We start from the raw sequence: 24,381 nt of genomic DNA, 5'->3' as shown, positions 1-24,381 counted from the left end.
TTGTAATCACCACCATCAGACTGGTAACACATAGTATTTTTTAAAATTAAAAAAACAGTTTATACTATAAAACTTTTTTTTACAGTTTACAAAACATCAGTTATATAGTATATAAACACTGCATTTAAAATATTGTTTTTTAAATAGTAGTTCATTGTTAATAACATTTTATGGTTTTCCCGGTTTATTAATGGTCTCATTCTAGTAGGATCCAGCACCCCCCGTGACCCTGTGAGAATGAGTGGTACAGAAATTGAATGAATAATTTATAAGAAGAAACAAGAAACCAGATTATAGTCCTGTTACTCTCCCAGCCCTCTATTGGAACTACTATATTAAGAATTGCATAAATTAAAAATTAATTTTTATATATATATATATATATATATATATATATATATATATATATATATATATATATATATATATACACACGTACATTTGCACAACTGTCAGAACTTCAAACGGATTCTTAAAAATACAACTTTTTTTTACCAATAAAAATATTCAATATGATTGTCAAAGTTTGCCATCAAATTGTGAATATGATGCAATTAATTTACATTATATGTTTGATTTGTCTACTTTTACTCCAGATATTCATTCATTTTCCGTACCTTGTATCCTCACAAGGGTTGCGGGGGTAGCCAGATCCTTTCCCAGCGAACTTCAGGCGAAAGGCTTACAACACCTTAGACTGGTCGCTAGTCCGCCATAGAGCAGAGACAGACAGACAACCATTCGCATGCCCAATCATGCTGCCATCAAGCAGGAATCCATCCCACACTTGCCTGCACCGAAGTCAGGTGAGTGAACCCCAATATTATCAGTTGGCTACTGCTGTTATTGTTAATTAAAACAATATCTTCCATTCTTTTTTTAAAGCTATTACATTATAACAAATGTTAAAAATCTAAATTCATGAGAAATAAGCTGGGTCACAAAATGCTACATTACACATTTGTCAAAAAATTGGACAGTGAGAGACAGTATGGACGTGTGGACGTGTCAGATTTCTTCATGAGATCACAGGAAGTGTATGTAGGAAAATTCTGCCATGGCATAGAAGGTGTTATCAGATCTACGATTAGAAAAGAACATGGCTCCATTGGGTTTACAAGTAAACAATACTAATGAGCACCTGTGGGAGTCCTTCACACAATATGAAATGGGCCAACTCTTTGCCTACAATGGGAGAACACTGCCACCAGAATTGGGCTAAAAACAGCAAGGTGCTCCGGGAGTTTAAATGGTTAATTATTTGTTCATTCCATTATGTATTGATTCCTAGAGATCCGGCTTCCATTTGTTTGTTTAAATGTATTTTGGCCAGTTCATTGTTTGTCAATAACTGTTTTTATGTACATTTTTTTTATAAATCTCGCATATTTTAAGATAGTAATGTGTCAGATGTATTTTTAATTGACTCTGAACACCATTTGGTAAAAATTAGGATTGTTATGCTTGACATGAAAATTGCAGTTATGCGTTAAAATGAATGATGTTCTCTCCTTTTTTCTATTTTCATCCGGGGGCAGTTTAATTGAATTGCTCGTCACCACAGAGTTCAACAGAGATTCAAATCAGTAAGGAAAAAAAAAGAATTAATTTATCCATGCTGAGGCTATATTATTTTTTCAAATACACTGATGGGATTTTTTTTTTGAAAAGAGGCTGCCCAGGCCAATCCATAATGGACTCATCTTAGGGGTCTGCCACATTTACATGCTAGTTCATGCAGAACTGCGTTTTTCCGTAAATCTACTGACAAGCTTCAATTTCCGAGACCCATCTGCACACTCGACACCGCCACAACGGACCTGCTAGTCATTTCCATTTGACTTTTCTCTTATCTACACAGACACAAAAAAAGGCATTTCCATCAACTAGCCAGCGGGTGTTAATGTGAAAATGGCTTTCAGATTTTATGTAGCGAGGCTGCATTTAAACATTTGACCAGTTTTCTCCACCCCTTGCATACAGAGAAGTGATGATGATAAGGTGACCAAATGTCACATAGGAAATAGCTTTTGCCATGAATGTTTTATTCCAACCCATGTCGCTTTGATCACATTAATGCATTCCAAAAATAAATGTTATGCCGAGTGTTAAGGAAATACTATGATATGTATTTTACGACCTTTTAACAGAAAGTAAATTGGCTTTACATCCAGATCAGGTTAAATGAAACACATTTAGTAGGAGTGAGAAATGAAAGGGTGAACATTTTCATCAGGTGATATTCACTTAACCATCGCTATGCCATTTAATAGAACCGAGACTCGCATATTTATGTTTATCTATGGGACTGTTGGAATGAATATGAAGTGTATAGCTGAATAAAAATTGAGGAATCTCTCTCTCTCTCTCTTTCTCTCTCTTTTCTCTCTCTCTCTCGCTCTCTCTCCCCAGCCACGGACAGGCAGGACTTTGGGATTTTAAATGTTAATGTCATTCAGATTTATGGGAGGCAGGAAGATTGCCATTAAGGGTATGCAGGGCTGTTACTGTTTATTTCTTTGTGAAGCACACAGGTTAAAATGTTTGCCTCTGAGCCTTTTAGCACTCTAAAGACCAAACCGCCGCTGGGACCTGGCATGGGTTAAGAAATGAGCTGAAAATTCAATAGTCAATTCTCCATGTAATGGGCAAAGCGAGGAAAAAATAACTATGCTTAGAAGAAGTTAATTTTATTAGCACACAAAGTGCTTTCCTCTAGTGAAGCCCAAGGAGAAGAAAGGAGTGTTTGAAGGGAAAAAAGAAACAGAGAAAGAGAGCCCACTGATAGCCAGGAGTATAACTTCTATTCTCCCACTGTGTTGTGATAGACAGACTAATATGCAGGCTCACTTTCTATGCCAAAGGCTAGACCAAGGCTCACAAGAAACAAGCTTCTCTCTTATAAGTTTTCTCTCTTGTTATGCTTTCCAACCTTTTTTAACTGGACCAGTGTAAAAATACAACAATATATCCACTTTATTACCCCAGAGATGGAGGTTTTACCCAAACATTACAAACAATCTAGCTGGCCTTGCTCCCTCTCTCTTTGTGTATCTGTGCGAAACAATCAATAGTGTATAAATTAGAAGCCTGGCTGTTTTCTATGTGAAGCAACTGTGTATTAAATCACACCAATTGATTCGCTGAAGTTCACAGGAGGACAACACTGTATTGCAGTGAGACCTTAGCAATTCCATTGTAGTCTCCTTATTTCTGGGGACGTTCTCACCACCTGTAAGCTGTCAGGGGCCTGTTATACCCCCATATGGTTAATTCAGAGAAGGCATGCAGCAGCACACTTTTGGATTGCACAGATATTCTCCTATATTAGTTAGTATAGTAGTATAGTATTATATTATATTTTCCTATATTATGAGGGGCGCTTTTCCCTGTAAAATCTTGCTTAAATCCCACTCTTATACATTTAAGTGCCTGTCCCAATGCCCAATGTGGGTTTCTCCGGCTAATCCAGTTTCCTCCCATAACCCCAAAACACACGTGGGAGGCTGACTGACCACACCATATTGTCCCTAGGTATGTGTGTCTGTGTTAAGGGTTGTTTGGCTCCTTGTGCCCTGCGATTGGCTGGAAACCAATTCGGGGTGTCCCCCGTTTACTGCTCATAGTTAGCTGGGATACCACTGGGACCCTTGTTAGGATGACTGAAACAGAAAATGAATGAATAATATAGTAAATCCAATATCAAATAAATATTTTTAGATCCCATAAAAATAAAATAAATGGACATATTTTTACAAATTAATAAACATAATCAGTGGCAACCTGGTGGATGAGTGGTTAGTGAGTCAGCCTCACATCTCTGGGGTCCTGGGTTCAAATATGGGTTGGCCCACCTGTGGGGAGTTTGTATGTTCTCCTGACTGCGTGGGTTTTCTCCAGGTACTCCCACATTCCAAAGACATGCATGCTGGGATGATTGGACACTCTAAATTGCCGTTTGGTATGAGTATGAGAGTAAATGGTTGTTTGTCTCCTTGTGCCCTGCGATTGGCTGGCCACCAATTCAGGGTCTCCCCCGCCTCGTGCTCGAAAACTTAGTCTGTCATCACACTGCAAAAACTGTTACGTGTGTGTATGTTGAATGTACATTTTAAGATTCAATGCAAGATTTAAGTAGAGTTGGATTACACTCATAAAACATTGAATGTTCATGAGCAGTTAACAGTCACTTTGTAGTTTTACATTCCCATGAAACCCACCACAAATACTGTAAGATCAATTCCTACCGGTGGTGATGTGAGTGTGAATGTGTATCCTTCAGTCCGTCTCTGTATGTTTCCTGTGACTGACTCAAGGAGCATAAATGGTGTGGAAAATTAGTGAGTCTTTGTAAGATATACTATATCCATTCTAAAATATGCCATTCTCATTGTGGAACTCAACATTTCCAAAAGGTTGGGTGTTATTTTCAGGTTTAGTTTGTATTTTTTGTGGCGACTGGGTTTTCTGTGTGTGCTTATGTTGATCCAACAGGGGGTTGAGAGCAAAGACAAGGAAAAACAAAGGCACAAAAGCATGTCAGCAGGTCAGCTGGCAGCGTGGCATGGAGTTAACTTCCAAACACTGAAACACACTCAGGAAACAGAGTGACAGAAAGAGGGCAATGACACAGGGTGAAAAGAAATGAACTGGAGTGAGAGAAGGAAGACAGCAGTGAGAGACATTTAATAGAATGGATTCAGTTCACTGAAGCAAAAGTCAAATGGAAAAAAAAATCTGTACTTTGTTAAACTATTTACTATATTATCAGGGATGGATATGAGCATCCTGGCACTACACTAATATCTGCCTCACATGGGGAATTGTGTCTTCATGGCTCAACTTGCCGGTGTGAAGATTGCATATTCGCTTGTCCATATTTCAGTGTGCACTTGGTAGTGGGGTTTCTGTGTCCTTGGTAATCGAGTTGTAAACAATATAGAATAGCAATGCAATTTTCACTCAATGACTATGTACGTGCATGTAGATGTGAAAGGTTTTCCAATTGTGCGATATGATTAATTAGCAACAAAACCAGGGTGCTATATCCCAAAGTTTTGTCTGAAAATACATAACCAGTGTAAATATGGACAGAGAGTTGAATACTGCAGTTTCTCAATCACAAGCATATACCTTTCCAGTCTTCTCAAATAAAAATAGAAAAGACATTATGGATTCTATCCCTGAATTAGGAAACAATGTTATTGTGCAATGACTCTTTGCATTTGGCAACTGCAGAATGTAGATAACAAGAAAAGAATGCTGCACTCCATCCTGAGAAACACAACAATTTTGTTTGTTTGGAAATATGCAAAAGCTCTTGATCAATTCAACCCATGCCAAAATAAACTAGAAACCAGTTCCAAACTCAATTAAATTCAGATGGTTTTGGCACCCATAACATCAGGTGTAAAACAACAATCAGCATGCGTCCAACAAATTCTTGACCAGGTCCGATGTGAGTCAGGTTACCAATATCTTCCACCAGCAGAGTAGATAGCGTCGATGAAAATATAGCTGTTGAGGATTATATAGGAAAGAGAAGTGGACTCCTGATTCTCATGTAGAACGAGAAGAGCAAACGACCTACAAAGTGATTGAGATGGCAAGAGTACAAGATGCAAGTGTGCGATGTTTGATGATGTGGGGTTAGGCTCATAAAACAGAGGTGAGGCAACCATGATGTAGGGATCAGAGACAATACTGCTCAAAAGAAGACAAGAAGACAAATAAAGATGTTGACGTTTTCTCTTTGAGTGACCAGATTGTGAACAGCAAAAGAGAAACGGCAAAGGCAAGATGTTTTTGGAGACAAATCTAGAAAGAGCAGACTTCTATGGTTTGGACATGTCATAACAAGAGATCATGACTATATTGGTATAAAGGTGTTGAGTATGGAGCTACCAGGGAAGAGACAGAGAAGAACACCAAACAGCAGCTGCATAGATGTGGTGATGGAAGACATGAGAGCAGTTAATTTGATAGAGAAGATGCAGTAGATAAGGTGACATGAAAATGATGACACACTGTAGCGACACCCAAAGTGTCAAGGAGAAGTTTGGCTTTAATTAGTACGTCAGTTTATCTTTTTCCTAAAAACATTTGCGATCAAATGCCAATTATAAATGTCTTTTTCCTATTTACAATGTCCAAATCACTAATGTGAAATTAGGTTATCATAACCATAGTTACCTTCATGCCCTGCAAAATACCATGGAAAGCTGCGACAACAATTTAGGAGGAAATACTTTGCATCATGAACCTCCCATCTCTATGCGGGGTGCGTTTGTTTGTCTGTGTACCATCACCATACTGGCTAGATAGCTAGAATACATCCACTACTTCTTAGAGTGTATCGATAAATGTGTGTGTATGTGCGAGGATGTTAGGAAGGACTACCATCTAGGATGTTTTGTTATTGTGTTTCCAGCTGTGAAAGTTGATGGGTTTTCCCAAAGAGAACGTGCAAAATGATCCTGGCAAGTGATTTGCGAGTGTGTGTCTGTATTTGTATGTGTGTAAAACCGAAGCCGAATCGGCTGTTGTGATCTGACATTGTTTTGTCTGTTGGGTGTGTGTCACGAGAGTGCTGGAACAGCCGAGGGAGGAAGTGTTTCTGATTGAAAGCCCAGGCAACACGACCTCATGCTGTGGCTCTTGTTTTACCTTGAACCTGCCTTCGAACTCATTTCATTTTAGTAGTGTGAATCGTTTTAATACCTTCCAATTTACCCCACATTATTACCTCTCTGGCACTTAGAAAGCTGGGGATTTATTTTTCATTGAATAGAGAGTAATGCAAATTGCCACCATGGACAAAGGAGGCAGAGTGAAAGATCATGATATTTTTTCCATGGTATGTTTTAATTTTGAGGGTGTTTCTTTGTAATCATGTTGATTGCTAGTAGAGACAGATTAGACATATAACATGCAGAGTGGAAGGGTCTGAAAACCTATTTTGGAATGTTAAGCATTTTCCTGTCATTAAATATTCATGTTCATCCTCTATACACACTAATCAAAGTTAAAGTTTGGTGGGGAAAACATTTCTGTTAAAAATTTATCGGTCACAGCTTGAGTTCCTTTGCTTCAATGGGACTTTCATCAGGGTGAGATTTGTTGAAATGTGCCAGTGGTGTCATCACATGGAGAGAAACTAACAATTTTCAAAACATTCAGATTATTCAAATTAGCATGTTGGCCTCACAGTTCTGGGATTGAGGGTTTGATCCCAGGTTGGTCCTCACTGTGTGGAGTTTGCATGTACTCCCCCGGGCTTGTATGGGTTTTCTCCGAGAACTCTGGTTTCCTCTCACATCCCAAAAACAGGCAGGGCAGGCTGGTTGAACACTCTAAATTGCCCCTCGGTATGAGTGTGAATGGTTGTCCATCTCCTTGTGCCCTGCGATTGGGTTACCACCCAATTCAGGGCGTCCCCTGTCTGGTGCCCATAGTTGGCTGGGGTGGCTCCATCACCCCTGCAATCCTTTTGAGGTTAAGCAGTAGAGAAAATGAATGAACGTTATCATCACTTATTGTCCTCAAACCACAGATGACCCTCTTTAAGATTTCTTTGTCATGCAGAAATTAGGTTTCTGAGCTCAAACCATAAATGTGTCTTCATGGAGGACTCTTGTTCAGAGAACAGACTTCCCCGGCCGGGTTTTTTTTAATTTTGATATCAAACACGATAGATAGTGTTGTACAATGTGTGGCATTTTTCTTTGTGAATGTAGCTAACTAAAATATAAATGTAAGTTTTGTGGCTGTGCAGGACTGGATGGAGTTTAGTTTTGGTATTCAGTGGGCGTGAAATCCTCAATTAGCAAATAATTAGCAAATGTCAGTGTACAGAAAGCATCCGTAGAGGCGTCTCTTCGGAGAACAAGACCTAAATGAAAAAGGTTTCTGCATCGTTGAAATGCAGTAAAAAAAATGCCAATCAATGATAATATGGTAAGTTGTTTAGTGACATTTTACCAAAAAAACATACCGGCGTTTCAAAATAGCACAATGAACTCATCCTCTTGACCCCGTGTATGTTTAGCGCCTTCATGGACCCTTACGATGCTCTGTTTGCTCCATTTACGACACAAAAAAATTAATTATTTAAAAAAAATACAAAACTGTCATCCGAAAATTAATTTATTGGCTGCCTTGGAACAATTTAAACTCTCACATCAAGGCACAACTGTATAAAAAAGTTTTCCTGCATTTCTTTTTGTCAATCTTCTGAACATCGATCGTTAGCAAACAAATTAATTTGTCAGCTCCATGGAAAGGGTGAGCGTTTCATAGGAACATAACTGTCAGGATATTCCCTGACAAACAGGAGAGCCCGTCGAGGTATTAAGAGAGGAGAGCCCGCCTGCCTCTGCATGTTTTATCATCCGTCACATGAGCTTGGCACTCTGCCTTCCAATGATTTACTGTCACGGAAGCATCGTCACTGCACTGTGAAAGTGTGTGTCTGTCCATCTATATCACAGAGTAAGGGCATATAGCGTGTGAATTACTGACAAAAGAAGGATGCACCAAACAGGATTTGTGGATGGGCAAGGCCAATCCAACCTGGACAGGGGTGAGGGGCAACCCCGAGTGATCAACAACCAATCAAAGCAAACTGTTGGCCTCTGTTTCAAAACGAAAGTAAATGTACATTCAAATCAGAACTCTTAGGTATACCACACATGTAAGAAGAAACATTTTCACCAATCTCGTAGTGTAATCACTTGATTGCAGTCTGGTGCTCCTTGTTGAAGAACCCATTGGTTAAACTGGCCATGCTTGATCAGTTGGAACAAAAAACAGCACTCACCACGGTCCTTTGTGGAATAGTTTGGACACCTGTGGCATATATGATATTAACAATCACACTTATGGCAAATTAGAAGTGTTCGATCAACCTTGTATGTATATGCATGCATGCATTATATATGTGTAAGGAAACCAGAGTATATATGTGTACTGTGTTTAGATATAGATTTTGTAGTCATGTTTTCCATGCTTTCCTAATATTTTAGAGCACAAGACATCCTCCAATTGGTTTGCAGTCATTTAATGTTTAGCACGGATGCCTGCCAAGTTAATGGTGTGCGTTCGAATGCGGAACAGTGAGGGGTCGACATATATGTCAACACTATCAAGACTGGTTACAGTAAATTACAGCAAAGATATCAAGATGGCATCCATGGTGCTGTTGAATTGGACAGGGCAAGAAAGACATTTAAGTATTTCTATATGCTTGAGATTTGGGTGATTTTTCCAAGATTTGAATTTGGAAACTCAACATTGTGAATCTTCTTACATACAAAAAGGTATGTTTGAAGTATGTACTGCTATGGCCGCTACAGACACTGAACAAACATAGAATCTTTTACTGTAATTAACAGCTTCTAGATTTCCTCTTTTCCACACAAAACATTAATGTATGTTTGGCATACAATGTCAATGCTTCCTCCCTGGTGTCCACTGAATCAGATAGATTGCCCAGCCCCCAAGAAGATTACACAAATTTATGCAAAGCCAGTAAATGATTTATACTGCAATGCACAACAAAGGTTTTTAATAGTTTTTTTCCCCCTTTTTTTCTTTTACAAGACCGCTGACAAGACGAAGAGTGAGAGAAAAAGACATCTGTGGTAATCCTCACATTCATATACGTAGATGTTTGCTTGCCACCACAAAAGATAAAATGATGCAAATTTCTGGAATGCAAGAATGTTGGGTAACAAAACTGTTACAGGAATTCCATCAAGGCAAACAGCACTCATTGTTTGGCCTTGGGATTGATGTTCAGACAGAGCTTTCAAACAGCAGTGTTTGCTGAAGAAAAAAGTCATTATGTGTTAGTATTTGCTGTTTGAATGATGAAGTACTGTATATCTGTGTACAAGTTAAAGTTTTTTATTTTGGGGATAAAAGACAGGAAAATATTTGAGTGTAGTGCACCGAAAAAGTTGGGATAGGCTCCAGCGCCCCGTTACCCTAACTAGGATCAGTTGTGCTTACCGAGAAAAAAAAAATCAGAAACCTGTTGTCTCTGGGGAAAGAAATCGGAAATATGTCCCTAATTGGATGCCCATTTCCTGCAACACCTGATTTGGATACACCATGAAGCTAACTACTGACTTTCACTTTCAATTTCAGCTGTAATCTGCACAGAACCGAAATAGAAATATGACCACGGACATAGTAGTGTATAAGGGAAGTCCTACATAATTTTGTTGATTTTATTCATTGTTTTTGTGTTAAATCAGTTTCAATTTGAGGGTAATAGCAGCTGTCAAATATGCAGACCTGAATTACAAATATGACCAAGGTCATAGTGTATACGGGAAGGTGTACAAAATGTTGTGGATTTCATTCATTTATTTTGTTTTCAATCAGATAAAAAGAGTGAAAATGCAAGCATTGGAAGTCTTGTTGCATGTGTCTTAAACTTTATCAAAACTGAGCTACGCTTTGTGCGCTTTTGAATCAGTATTTTGAAAAAAATTCTAAACAGAAGACGACTACTTAAGGTAGATCCATGACAATGTTAAGTTGAACGATACTCCTCAGTTATTTTAGTCTTTTTTTATGCAGGAACTTTGAGGAATGCTTCTTTTCAGAGATCATAAGAAATGCTGCATTGGGTCAGGGGTTCTGACCAGATTTCTATAGTGCTTAGATGGCATTGGTAACTGATGAACTGTGACCACTCCAAACCCCCTCACCCACCTAACAACTATCCAGCGTCACCAGGTGCTAAGGCTTTGCTGATCCGCCTGCTCCCTTAACCCTCCTCTTCCTTCAGCCCCCCTTCCCCCCCCTTCAGACATCATTGTCTGGATCAACAATAGAGTTATTGTTACCTCAAGGTGGCGCATTGTGCAGGGTGTTCACCAGACACTGCAGAGGTGACCCTGGCAGTGTAACTCAGGAAACCCCATGCACTTGCAAACACACGCACATGCATTCGCACAAAATATCTGTGGTTCCCAAACTTTGCTGCTCTACTAAGGCTTCAAGTTTCAAAGTTTTCAAAGTTTGAGGAGCAGCACGTATTTCAATGCTCAGTGCAAACTGACATTTAATTAAAAAACATTGGGAATGGTAACATATATCGCAATTGTACAGAAATCTAAAGTTCTTTATGTGTAATATTATTTTTTTGAAGTTCACCAATCCATTTATTTGCAGCGCTTGTCCTCTGGTTGGGCGCATGTGAGCTGGTGCAACAAATTGCCATGTTCTAGTTGTAGCCTATAAATAAATGGTAGTGTTTTAAATGGAAACAGCAATGGCCTTTATTATCCGATTAAATTTTCTTTCATAACTGAGATTGTTGGGTTCATTCTGGGGTGTTACTATATTACTATGTTACTACGATATTTATGATTTTTTTTAATGTTACGAAATGAATAACAGTTTCCCATAACTATGTCGTCTTTATGACTGGTAAAGCACAATTTAAATTTTGTTATTTCATGACAGAATATATCTTACATTTTGTCAGACTGGAATTAGTTATTATGCTGGGCAGCTATTCTTTAGGTAATATGGCACAATTTCTAACCAAATGGCCACATCCTCCAGCTCTCGCACAGGAGTGCAAAATCTTAACAGAATAATGCTCTATTTACACCCTCCTATCTTATTCATGAAACAGTTTAACATATTGAAACATGAGTAAAGGGCACCTTTAATTGTTGTTATGCGGGTGAAGAAACTCATAATATCCAGTACCCCCCCAGACATACACACTTACTCCCAGCCACCTCCAGTTAGCCGACCTTCCGCAATTTCTCACATGAGTTCACCATCTCCTCCGCTTTTCAGGTGACCCTTTCAAACCTGGACAATAAGAACATTCATGTTCAGATGTTTCCTAGACTTCACTATATTATTTGATATCATCATGGCACAATATTTCGAAGACAAGCTAGGACCCCAGAGCTTCAACCCCATTCTTTCTTGACTGACGGATGCTGGTTGATTACAACACTTCTAGTGTCAGAACACAATCGCCATAGGGACATGTTCTGAGGCCAACAACCTTATTGTGAAGTTTACCACTACTGTGGTGGACCGGATAAGAGAGGAGTTGTAACAGTGGATGTTCTGAAGCAGAGCTTCATCACACCTGACTGGAAGAGTATATGGAGAATGGTGAGGACAGCATAAAAGATCTTTTTTGGACAATTATTCAAGGACATGCCCAGAAGTGATTCATATCCGAAACCGATAATATCAACAACAGCACCTCACAACATCAATACTGTTTTCTCCCTTGTAGCCTCTAGAATATAGTTCCGCAGCATTTGGATGACTGGTTCCAAAATACTTTGTAGCTTTGTTAACCAAGGCCATCTCACTGCTAAATTGCAAAAAAGGACATTAAGATGTTGGTCTCTCTCTAAATTGTTGTCGTATTGTATAAAAGATGCTTTCCATGTCTATATAATTTACTGCTTTAGTATAGTATGTCAATTAATTGATTTATTCATCTTACATGCCGTTTATCCTCATGAGGGTCGCTGAGGTGCTGTAGCCTATCCCAGGAAACAATAAACAATAGGTGGGGAACACCCTGAATCGGTCATCAGCCAACCACAGAACAGCGGGAAAAAACAACCAATCATGCACACACTCATACCTACAGACATTTGGAGTGATTAAACCCATTCTGTGTTCAATCAGCGTTGCGTCTCGATGTTTACTATAAACAAATAGATGAATTAAAGTTTTTCCATGCATCCATATAACAAATACAATGTACAAATCATAAAAAAAAATGCTTGAATTAAAATAAAACAAAACAAGACAACCACATCATACCGTTTTCAAATATATTGTGTTTCAGGTTCTACCATCGTTCCACTACTTAGCAAAAAAAACGTCTTGCAATTAGTCTAATTTCAGTGGCACTAATAAAGTGGAGCAATCTTCAAATAAAATCCAGTAATTTCTTTTTTTTTAAGTGTCAATACTTGCATTTCAATCCACTTCCAGTCAATCTGCCAATGTTCTTATCTGGTTAATGCTATTGGGCTTTTCAATTAGTCAGCGTTGTTCGGTGTGTTTGATGACACAGGGTGTTTAAAAGGAGCTGTCATTGTAAAAAAACAAATAAACAATATTTCTGTAATTTATTCTCAAAATGAGAGCCAATGTTGCAAAATATTGGTAGTTTTGTAAATGTATTCTATGTCTGTTTTTGTGACGTGAGGTTGTCCTGAAAATGACATTGCCAACCAATAGACATAAAGATATTGTTTTTAAAAAGCAGTGATTAGATTTCAACAGGCTTATGACCTCACCAAGGGTGAGTGGGGTCAAAATGGGTGTAAAGGGTGATGTGGGAGGAGATGAGGTCAATGGCTCATTAAGGCTCTAAAACACAAAGCAGGTCAAAGGGACAACAGTAGGTCAGATGACATCACTAAGATATATCAATATATTGTATAGAGCCAACTATTTTAGTGGACTTCACTAAACTGCTTGACCCATGACCTGAAGCAAAAGTGATTAGTTAATGTATGTATGTAGTGACATCTGGACATTATTGTTCAAATAGAAACAGCACATTGATTTTAAGAAAAAGGATCAGTATGTCTTTACCATCAATGCTAGAATAAAAAAAGTCTATTCTGTATTTTGAAATGTGTTTAATGTTCTTGCTACTGGATGTTTTTTTTAAATGTATAAATAAACCTGGTTTTATACCTGCTATCAGAACACATCAGAATTTCCAGAAATTTCTCTTTATTCATTATTGTTCAGAACATAAAAAAATGTTCGACCATACTTAAATCCTTTTTTTAAAATTCTTCCAACATTACATTTCTTTTGGAAGGAATTTGGCATCCCCATGATTCATTTTTAGCTATTTACGAAAACAAAAGGCAAATGACTGCTCTTACCACCCTTTGAATCATGGTCACTGAGTTTTCTGTAAAGAAACATGACCAACGCTATTTTATCTACGACTAAAACAAGCATGCACATAACCCCCCTCTTGAGAAATACTGGTGAGGCTTCTTAGGGTATTCTCATTTTGACCAGTGAGACTCTTTAGCTGCCTGTTGTGGCATCACTTGGCTGCAAAGGGAAGATATATTGTGAGACTGTAACACTATCAAAGGACAGCCACCGTAATCCGAGTCACAGAGATAAATTGTCAATGCAGTGAGAGGCAGCCTGCCTGGATGCTGCTGCTGAGCCCCCTGACAGCCCAGTCAGCAGAGTTGGGATCACACTGGACAGCAGACTTCCCATTATTTATATCCATGCTTGGGGAAATGGATACCCCGACCTGCAAAGGTCTTGTAGCATGATGATACTTCAGTGGTGCACATACTGTATTGTTACGGTTTGAGACTAAGTTCGATCCCATAGCAGTGTCAGAGCGCAATGCTATAAAGATTAATTCATTGGTCTTCTGTACCGCTTATATCTCGAGTCTACTCCACCCAACTATGGCCAGCAGGCGGTTGATTAGTTTCCAGTCAATCAAAGTACACAGGGAAACCAGACAACCATTTATGCTCACACTTATACCTAGGGGGCAAGTTAGAGTGTTCAACTAGCATGGCATTCATGTGTTTGAAAGAAACCCAGAGAAAACCCATGCAAGAGGACGGGCAAACTCCACACAGGAAGGTCTGAACACACTCGGGATTGAATGCATATCTCAGAACTGTGAGGGAAGGTGCTAATCGCTCTGCCAGTCTGCTTCGAAGATTTTATTTGAAAATACAGAGTTTCAAGAATCAAATATAACTCAAATAGAAAAATAGGAGAATGAGAACATGGAGATTGGGAAAAAGGGGTTTCTACTTCAGAGCAGAGTTATCCCTAGCCAACTTTACATAATCTGCCTATAGTGGTCTGTTTGGACTTTCTCCGTTTTTTTCTTTTCTATGTCAAGGTAGTGTACGACTAGCGCACCATATTTAAAGGGAAGTCAGCCATGCATAACAACAGTGCAACACGACCTCGTTCAAAATTACTTGCTTATGTGCATGTACCAAATTACCCGGTGTTTCTGACGTGCAAATGACCTGAGGATACACCCCTAAAGAAAGCAGATCACACACACACACATTGGGAGCTCGAATGATTATTAGTTAATGCAGTTAATGCTGTCTGTGCTGAATGATTGTTTAACTCAGTACAGTTAGTGTATGTGTATGTGCTGTTTGTACAAGTGTAACTTGACTCCCCTGGGTAATGAGGACCCCACCGTTGCTCTGATTCTCATTGACTCAATTATTTCTAAAATCTCTTGCATGGCGGATTGAATGAATAGACAATATTTCCCTGATTACATTTCTCCTTGATCTAGTTGACTCCAAATGAGTGTGTCAAAGAGCTGATATGTTCCATTTGTCAGTGTTTGTTTGAGAAGTAATTTTTAAAATAACAATTATACAACAGTGACAATTATGAAGATAAACTCCAGATCCAAAACATAATGAGACAAAATCTATGAATCCAATATAATATAATATTTTCTATTTTTATACAATTTATCTAAGAAATTTGCATGTGTGCTATTAGTACACACATACCTACACACCAACAAGAAGCCCTCAAGGTCACCACCACAATGTATTTTGTTTCCGTAGGCAACCTCTGCTTTCCATTGAGGATTGACACACAACATATGTGATGTTATGAATACTACATAGACTCACAAATTATTGCAGACATTATGTATACATGGTATATAATTATGCATTTGTGGCACCATATTAGCAATTCTATACTGGATATGCTTAGGAACGCCATAGAATGGCGTGGAAGCATCAGCCAAGGCTGAACTGTTAAAAAGATTAAAACGTCCTACACTCGACCTGAGAGTTGGTGAGAAGGATACATCTTGGTTCATTAAGCTCAATTCTACGGGTGTTATGGTGATTTAAATCTGGTATATATGGCATGTTAAATATTAGTGTGGTCAGTTAAACACGTTAATATCGATGTTAACGCAACTTCCCTATGTCGCCTCTAATTTTTTTTTAACACGCAATTATTTATCAGCCTGCCGTAGTAGTTTGGACTTTTGGACACCGTACACACTCCTGTGGCCGCCATAAATGGCCCGAGACGCAGAGTGAAATCCTGGTTGTCAAGTGACACTCAAGTTGGGGCTTTGATGACCAAAATGGGGCATGTCGAGGCGACGTGACGAGTGGGCTTGGCGTTAACTATATATATATATGTATATATATATATATATATATATATATATATATATATATATATATATATGTATACTCGCATATAAGCCGCCGGCGCGTGTAAGTCGCACCCTGAAAATTCCCTTGAAATTTTTGAATTTTACAATTTCTCGTGTATTTCTTACCGTATCGGCCTTCCCTTGCGTCGTGAAGTCACGGCCCACGCCGCCATTTTCCTTCGTGACATCATCGTGTCACGGCGTCACAGTTTTTTTAGCATGTCGTGTTTTTATGCGCATATAAGCCGTACCTTCGATTCAGTCATCATTTTTTTGTCCGACAAAAGTGGCTTATATGCGAGTAAATACGTGTATATACATATATATACGTATTATGATTTGCCCTTTCTAAAATCTCATTTTTGTCTTTATTTATTTTGTATTGTTATTCCAGTAAAGTTTTATGATCATCTCCTAATTGTAAAATTATGATCAGGATAACTCAAGTAATCCTAAAATATCAACTCTAAAAAGATGTTCACGTTTTGTCTAACGAAAGAAAAATGGGGATCATAGAAGGTGAACAGAGTGGTGATAGTATGGGAAATTGCCGTGATTTAACATGCATTATTCTGTCATTATTATTCATTGCATGCATACAGAAAATGAATGAATTTCAACGTCTACAAAAAAATGACCCAAATGATTTAACCTAATGTATCTTTCCTTGAGACATTTTATTGCTACTGTACATTCAGCGGCCTGCTTTTAATCACATGGCAGACATTGTAGGTCTGGTCTCTGCTTATGATCAACTCCCCAATGCCTCACACTAATCACGTCTAGTTAGCGCGCAGCAAAATCTACAACCCGATTCCCAATATGCCTCGCTACTGCCTTGACCTCCCTGGATGGCCTTTGACCTATGCTGCATGATAAGTGTCTGTGACCTCTGACCTGTTTGGATAATTAAAGAGTTGTGACCTCCAGAAGATTGGATTGGAAATCTGCCATTGATGATTAGTGAGTTGGTTTTTAGATATTTGGGGACGGATGAAGGCATTTACTATTTTTAGAAGTGCTCAGTAGTGAAACTATTTTTTTCTATTGCTTGCTTGATCTGCATTTACTTGAGAATTTAAATTTGATTGCCACTGAAGTAGAAATATAAAACCTGGGCTGTATTAACAGTATAGCCAGTCTACCATGCATGTTATGACCCGTTATCTTCAAAGTGCCTAACTTTAAAAAAAATCCATACATAAATGCCTATGTGGATAATCATTCATACCCACACATATAATATGTACAAATGTACACGTGAAACAATAAACAAAAATGATAAATAGAGATAATATCACAATATAAATGTGTACAAGCAACAACAAAAAAAGGTTCAAACTGACTTTACTCTCAGGGTCACCATTGATTAGCTATATAGACTCCCACATATACAGAGAAAATTGGGTTGTAGGAAGACAACAGATATTTTCAGCAGTGTGAACTGTGCATTAAATTAGGCCTCCAAGGTTATTTTTATTTCTTTGCTTAGACCAAGGTCAGATTGCATAACAATTCTGAATTGCCCACAATTGACCTTATGAAAAAGGGTTGTTTGTCTATATGGCAACAAACTTTTCAATCAAAGTAAGTTGGTATTGACTTGAGGTCACCATGACTCAATAGGAGAAGTTTAGTATAAAATACAACACAAATGATTTGTTGTTGCATTTAAAAGGTGTGTATCTTTTTCTGAATTTTATTGTGTACAACTGAATTGGAGAAGCGGCTGCACACAGGCATACCCGGAAAGACAATCAGCAATAAGTAGCTCCAGCAGAAAGGTTGACATTCCACACTCCTCTGCTTCTCATAGTTACTGTTGCTAAGGCTGGCAAAGTTTTGAAGAACTACCAGCAGCAGAAAATTGACATCTGAGCTCCACCCAAATGTAAAAGTCTGATATTTGAATGAGTAGTTACAAATATGGACTGGCTAGGAAATTACAATAGTTTCTTGGTCGCCTGTGGAACAGAACAGAGACACTTTTGATCTTGATAATGCCCTCAAGTCAAGGTTCTTTGAAGAAGTCTTAGTTTCATAAAAATGGCAGGACTTGGAGATTTGATTGTGTCTTAGAATTTGCTCCTTGATCAACTAGGGGAAACTTACCACTACCAAGTGAAATTTGATGTAGTAATTCACCAAGAAACCGTTCATGAATTCAGCAGCAATCAAGAGGAGGTTTAAAAAAATACATTTAGTATTCTCGAAGTCTTAAATCAGGCATCTTGAAAATGGCTTTTTTGTAATCCAAAAGAGCACCAGATGAGATATATATTCAAGGACTAATGGAGCAGCTACATTAAATAAAATGAATAAACTGTGTTCATGTGAATGCAAGCATTCCATTTACTTCCTATTGGCCCATAACAGTCACTGATTGCGCTTGGCTTATGCTCTCACCATCTGTACTTTTTTTTTACTGTATATTGGATCCATGCATGTTGTTACCTCCGCTTCCGCTCATTCCTGAAATCATCTTGGTGTTGTTATTTGCCTGCCGGCATTCCAAGACTGTACCTCATTCAAAGCACTGTGTCATGATTCTGTGGATAGTATTAAAACATTTATTGTCTGGTTCCTCTTTTGTGACTGTAGATGGCCCACCACTGCAGTGTTATTGAAATGTGTTGCATTCAGAGTGAATGGAAAGAAATATTGTGTGAATAGGGTGGATATGATGCATGGACGTATCATTCTATTGACATTTGAATGTGTTTTGAAGAACTGTAAAAGACATCAATGTCTGTAGTTTATTTATCATGAATAGCCCACATAAACAACACTTTGAAATGGCTAATCCTCCCTGTTGGAGGAGGGAAATATCACCCTAAATATTCAGCTATCTTTTTGACCTGTTAATCACCAAATGGGCCAAGGGGAAAATGCTCTCTTATGATATCTACAAACGTCATACCACACGTCCAAGCAATTATTAGTCATTTTCATTCAACAAGTAGAAAAAAAACCTCTGTATCGTCTTCGCGTATGAGTGGTTTAATCACACCAAACTCATATCATCTCATTTTCTGAACCGCTTCATCCTCATTGGGGTCACGGGGGGTGCTGAAGTCTATCCCAGCTGCCAGGGGACAAGGAGACAGGAAACCTTTTGCCCTCACACTCATACCTAAGGGCAATTTTGCAGTGTCCAATCATCCTATCATGCATGTATTCCAGTTTTTGTCCAACTTTACAACGTCTTTTTGAGTCTGTATCCGTTTTTGCTACCGCAACCAAGACATTTGGTGGCAGCTGGTGGCGGTAGCTCCGTCCACTCTTGCTCGTTTTGTGTTTTCGCTGTTTTTCTGTCTTAATGATCTGATTTGGTGATTCTTAATGATCCCATTTACTTTGTTTTGCTTTGTACTTTGTGCTTTTGCTTTGTTGTTCTGCGGCCTTTGCGACTGTACTGTCTAACTTATAATTATGCCTTTTCCTGTATCTGCATTCTCACCCTCTTGCTACTGTCACAATGAAATTTCCCGAATACGGGATGAATAAAGTTATCCAATCCAATCCAATGTTTTTGAAATGTGGGAGGAAACCGGAGTACCCGGAGGAAACCCACGCAGGCTAACCACTCGTGCCAACGAGCCACCCCCACACCAGACTTAACTATTCAAATGTGATTTGTGTTATGACAGTAAACTTTGAGCACAATGAACAGATGAATGGTCTTTGATTTTCATTTTTGTCAAGATCCAAATGATGAGAGAACACTTTTGACACGAGGTAACTTTCCTAAAAAGCTGGGACAAGATTATGCGAGGGAGAGAGGGGACCACATCACTAGGTACACCTCAGCAGGCTTTAATTCATCTGACATTTTCTTGTGGACTAATTACTGCCCATTCTAAAACAGACCACAGTGTGCTCATAACGGCAGGAAATGTCAAGTCGGCATTTAAATGGGAGGATCTCTCCAAATAGCTTTGCTTTTTAGACAAAAATATACACCGGTGTGCCTAAGCATTTCAATGGTCCTGTTAAAATATATGATTAAAACCTGATGAGGTTAAGCCACTGTTGGTTTGTTCCTGACATTTAACGGGAAGTCGCATTACTTCAAAACAGATATTATTTACCTCACACTCCTACTTGACGAGAGCTGAAAACTTTTAATTGTTCCCAACTTGTGCAACGTTTTTTAAGCATGACGATGATGAACTACCACATAATGATGCTTAATCCTATTTGTTTTAATGGAGAGCTAATATTATAAATGTACAGTTTGCAAAGGCTAGAATTTTTTTTGGTGTATTTAGATAGATTTTTTTCATTTTTTTTATATGAACAAGAAAAACATTTTAAAACGCATTTACTGATGAGCAGTCTATCTCTTCAATTTATCAAACTCCTTGACAAAAAGATGAGAAGTCAAAGTCATGTTAAGATAACCTTGCCAGTAAAAAAAAAGCAGGGGAAAAAAGCGTCAAATACAAAAAGGCACAGGTGGAAGGATGACGAGTGGAACATAAAAGACAAGACTGGCAATGAAGGAGTAAAAGGAGGCAGAGGAAAGAAAATGGCATTGGACTTTGTGGCCCACCGCGGTAACCTGATTGTTCCAAAATTGCAGCAACGTTCAAGAATGAAAAGCTAGAAGCAAGTAGAAAAATCAATGTGGTGCAATTAAATACAAAGCCTGGTGCAGTGGATCTGAGGAGAATTTGCTATTTATTAAATTCAGTCTTCTGTCTCTCTCTCTCTCTCGGTTTTTTCTGTATCCCCTCTTCCTTCTAGTGATATGACCTTTGTGGCCACATAAGGGTCATAGCCATTGAGAGAGAAGATCAAGAAAGTCATGAATGTTCTAAGTTATTTATATAAGATCCATCAACTATGGAATAATAGTGCTGTTTTTGTAAAAGAAAAAGTGAGTCACTTTACAGCTTGTCTGTGTTCTGCAATAAGAACACAATTCTAATCTAAGTAACACTGAAACAAGAGCCTTGAAAAAGTATTGTTTGACCAAATTGCCTTGTTTGAGGGAAAAAAAAGTCTACACACAAAAGACGGCTTGGAATTGCATAAACAAGTAATTGTGTTTTTGTTTTGTTACGTTATCCTTGCTGGAGTTAAAGACAAAACTGCCTTTTTTGTTGTGGACCTATGCAAATGCAATTAACAAGAAAGAACTGATTAAAGAGCAGCCTGGGAAGGTTCAGACTTGCATTTGAGCTTTAAACTTCATCTGATTCTCAAGCAAAATATTACTTATCATTCAGTAACAACTCTTAAAAAAGATAACACAAAATGCTAAATCACTAAAAAGAAAAATGTGGTCAGAGATGTCAATTGGCTGTAGTTGTAATGATAAAGTACATTTGGAGAAATGTTAAAGCAGCAATTTAGGCAAAACCACTGGACAACATTGAGTTTGAGTTTGATTTATTTAATAAGGAACAGCACATAATGAACATATATTCATATTCATGTTAATGAACATATATATGTAAATATGTAAGATTGTAGAGGAGGGCTAATTTGCATTTTTAGTCCCCCGTGCAGGCAAATGAGGACCTAAGAAAATGTTGTAAAGTCCTGATATCCCGGTCGCCTGGAGTAAGACGGAACTGCATTTGTGCAGAAAAAAAGCGATGAAATAAGAACCTAATTCCAAAATCCAAACAACATCATAAAAGGTTTTTATTTGGTTACTTTTCTCTTTTATGTTGTATTGCTTTGCGTTTTTGCTGTTTTTGTCTCTAATGTTTCATATGGAGAACATTTTATGGTTAGTAAAGAACCATGCAAGGGTCAGACTTTAAAAAAAAGTATAACAAATTTGATAAAAAATCTAACACAATGTTGGAATGAAGTTGGCTCTAGCTTGTTTGAACTTAACAGCAGGTTAATCTGCCTCAATAAAAAAATATGTTTACAATGACCTCTCCCTCCTTCGCTGAGTAATAATCAATGCAATATACAGAACTACTCCGGGGGCAACAAAATATGATCCTTGACTGTTAATAAAAGGCTTTAAACACACCACATAAAACAAATATTACTGATGCTTCACTGCTGCAAGTAAAAAAGTGAAATGTAAAAAAGTTACTTACTTCAAAGCAACCGGGAGACTTGGTTTGACAGGTAAAAAGTATAAAGGGCAGATGTGTGTGTTTTTAAATATTATTTACCTTTTTGTTTTTTTTAGGATTGCTTTTTAACAAAGGGTTTCATTCACTCATTCATCTTCTCTACCGCGCATCCTCGTAAGGGTTGTTAGAGCCTATCCAAGCTGACTTCAGGGGAAAGGCAGACTACACCCTAGACTGGTCGCCAATCATCCGTAGGGCACACAAAGAGAGAAATGACCATTCACACTCACAATCATAGCACCAGCAGTGCCAATCAAGCCCACGCCTGCCAGCACCGAAGTGAGGCGAGTGAACCTCCCCACCATCAGACCGTGACCGGACGTTTCGTCGACGGACACTTGGTCGACGGATACTTCGTCCCCGGACATTTCGTCGAACGGACGTTTGGTTTACGGACAGTTCGTCGAACGGACGTTTGGTTGACGGACAATTCGTCGCCGGATTCGCCGCCGGACATTTCGTCGAGAGCGAGCGAATCCGGCGACGAATTGTCCGTTTGACGAAATGTCCGGCGACGGATTGTCCGTTCGACGAAACGTCCGTTCGACGAACTGTCCGTCGACCAAACGTCCATTCGACGAAACCTCCGGGGACGAAGTGTCCGTCGACCAAGTGTCCGTCAACCAAGTGTCCGTCGACGAAACCTCCAGGTACCCCATCAGACGCCACAAAGAGTTTCTTTAACGAAATAATCTAATGGCCCAATGTTTTTGTATAGAAGCAACTTTGCAAGATATGTAAGAATAGGTGAAGGTACGTGATATATTTTGAGCCCATTGCGTACAAAAACAGAAAAAGTGGCCTAAAGCACAAAAACAAGCGCATTCAAATGTTTTCAATGACTTGCTCTTTTAACCCCAATTTGCATTCTCTCATGATTTTGCATTCTCTTATGATCTTGCATCACAGCAATGACCTCGATCATATATATGTATTTGCCCCCATACAAACGTTTGACCTCCACAAGCTCCATCTACAGCCCCCATGAGTTTCAACCCCATCCCCCCCAAACCTAGAGGATATTAGGGGCCTTGTGTCGTTGTTTTTAGTGGACTTTTTTTTCTTCCTCTTTTCGTGTCTGTTGGTGAATTAGATCCTGGCCCAGGATGGTAAAGCAGGTTGAGTAAATGAAATATTGATCCACAGTTCTGTGGCCTTGCCTTCACCTTGTCCTGTACGTTGAGTTACTGACTCTTCCGTTCTGCTTGTAATAGGAATTATTACAGGAGGCCGGGGCAAGTAATTACTCGGCATGACATAGAGGGCAAAAGGGAGGGGCAGCCTTATATTTCTTATAAAGAAGTTATTTATTGTATTTATTCTGCCAACTCCAACACCAAGAATTCCCCCTTTCAGCCACTTAAACAATTTTTACACTAATATAACAATCATGCTGTGATGCAAAATTACGAAATACTTTGTGGACTGTTGAAATTATATAAAAAAAGAGGATGACATTTTTGAATAATTCTTATTCTGTGTGCTTAAAATGTTTGAGGCAATTAATGTATTTGTTTGTTTAATTTGAAGGACAGTCTGTAGTAGTCAGATTACTGCAACGTTCTTTTTATGCATCTGTACTCAAATGGAAACTTGTCAGGTTTCCTTATGATCATTTTTAATTCTTCCAATAATGAAGATAGAGATAACCTCACATTTACCAGACACAGGATCCGCAGATAGTGCTTTTTTCTTCTTTCTTCCTAGTTGGGAGTCACTTTCACAGCTAAACTGATCAGCAAGTAATTTTGGGAGAAAACTGTAAGATTTTTTGTTCATAACAATTGTCCACATTCTCACTGTGGAAAATGACTCCGAGCTGCATTGGTATATGATACGGTTACAGTCCCATTTCACTTCACCAAGAAGTGGCTGTTTGTTTGGGTGATCTATTTGTGGCATTTGCGTCCTTGCCTTTGCAGCAGTCCATCTGGTCCTGCCAACATGGGTGACATCCTACTGTATTAGAATTCCTCTCAAGGTCATCACTGATGGAACAAAAAAACTAGCTGCAATCCATCCAGCCATGGGCCACCAGCTTAACAG

General features: G+C 38.6%; 1 protein-coding gene across 5 annotated transcripts in view; it reads left to right on the top strand.

The window, feature by feature from the left end:
* The window catches only part of LOC144090669 (immunoglobulin superfamily containing leucine-rich repeat protein 2-like), a 51,827-nt gene that overhangs the window by 2,705 nt on the left and 24,741 nt on the right, over window positions 1–24,381 (top strand). For 2 of the 5 annotated variants that reach the window (XM_077622382.1, XM_077622399.1), the window contains 2 exons: window positions 634–806; window positions 9,601–9,641. The gene's annotated coding sequence lies outside the window, so the exon portion shown is untranslated. Of the gene's footprint in view, window positions 1–596; window positions 807–885; window positions 993–9,600; window positions 9,642–24,257; window positions 24,362–24,381 lie in introns of those variants that run through there. The other 3 variants (XR_013305481.1, XR_013305479.1, XM_077622406.1) reach the window with 3 other exon arrangements.

The sequence above is a fragment of the Stigmatopora argus genome, chromosome 2 (genome assembly GCF_051989625.1).
Source record: "Stigmatopora argus isolate UIUO_Sarg chromosome 2, RoL_Sarg_1.0, whole genome shotgun sequence".
Lineage (NCBI taxonomy): Eukaryota > Metazoa > Chordata > Actinopteri > Syngnathiformes > Syngnathidae > Stigmatopora > Stigmatopora argus.
The sequence above is the reverse complement of the archived record's forward strand: the minus strand, read 5'-3'. Positions and strand labels throughout refer to the sequence as shown.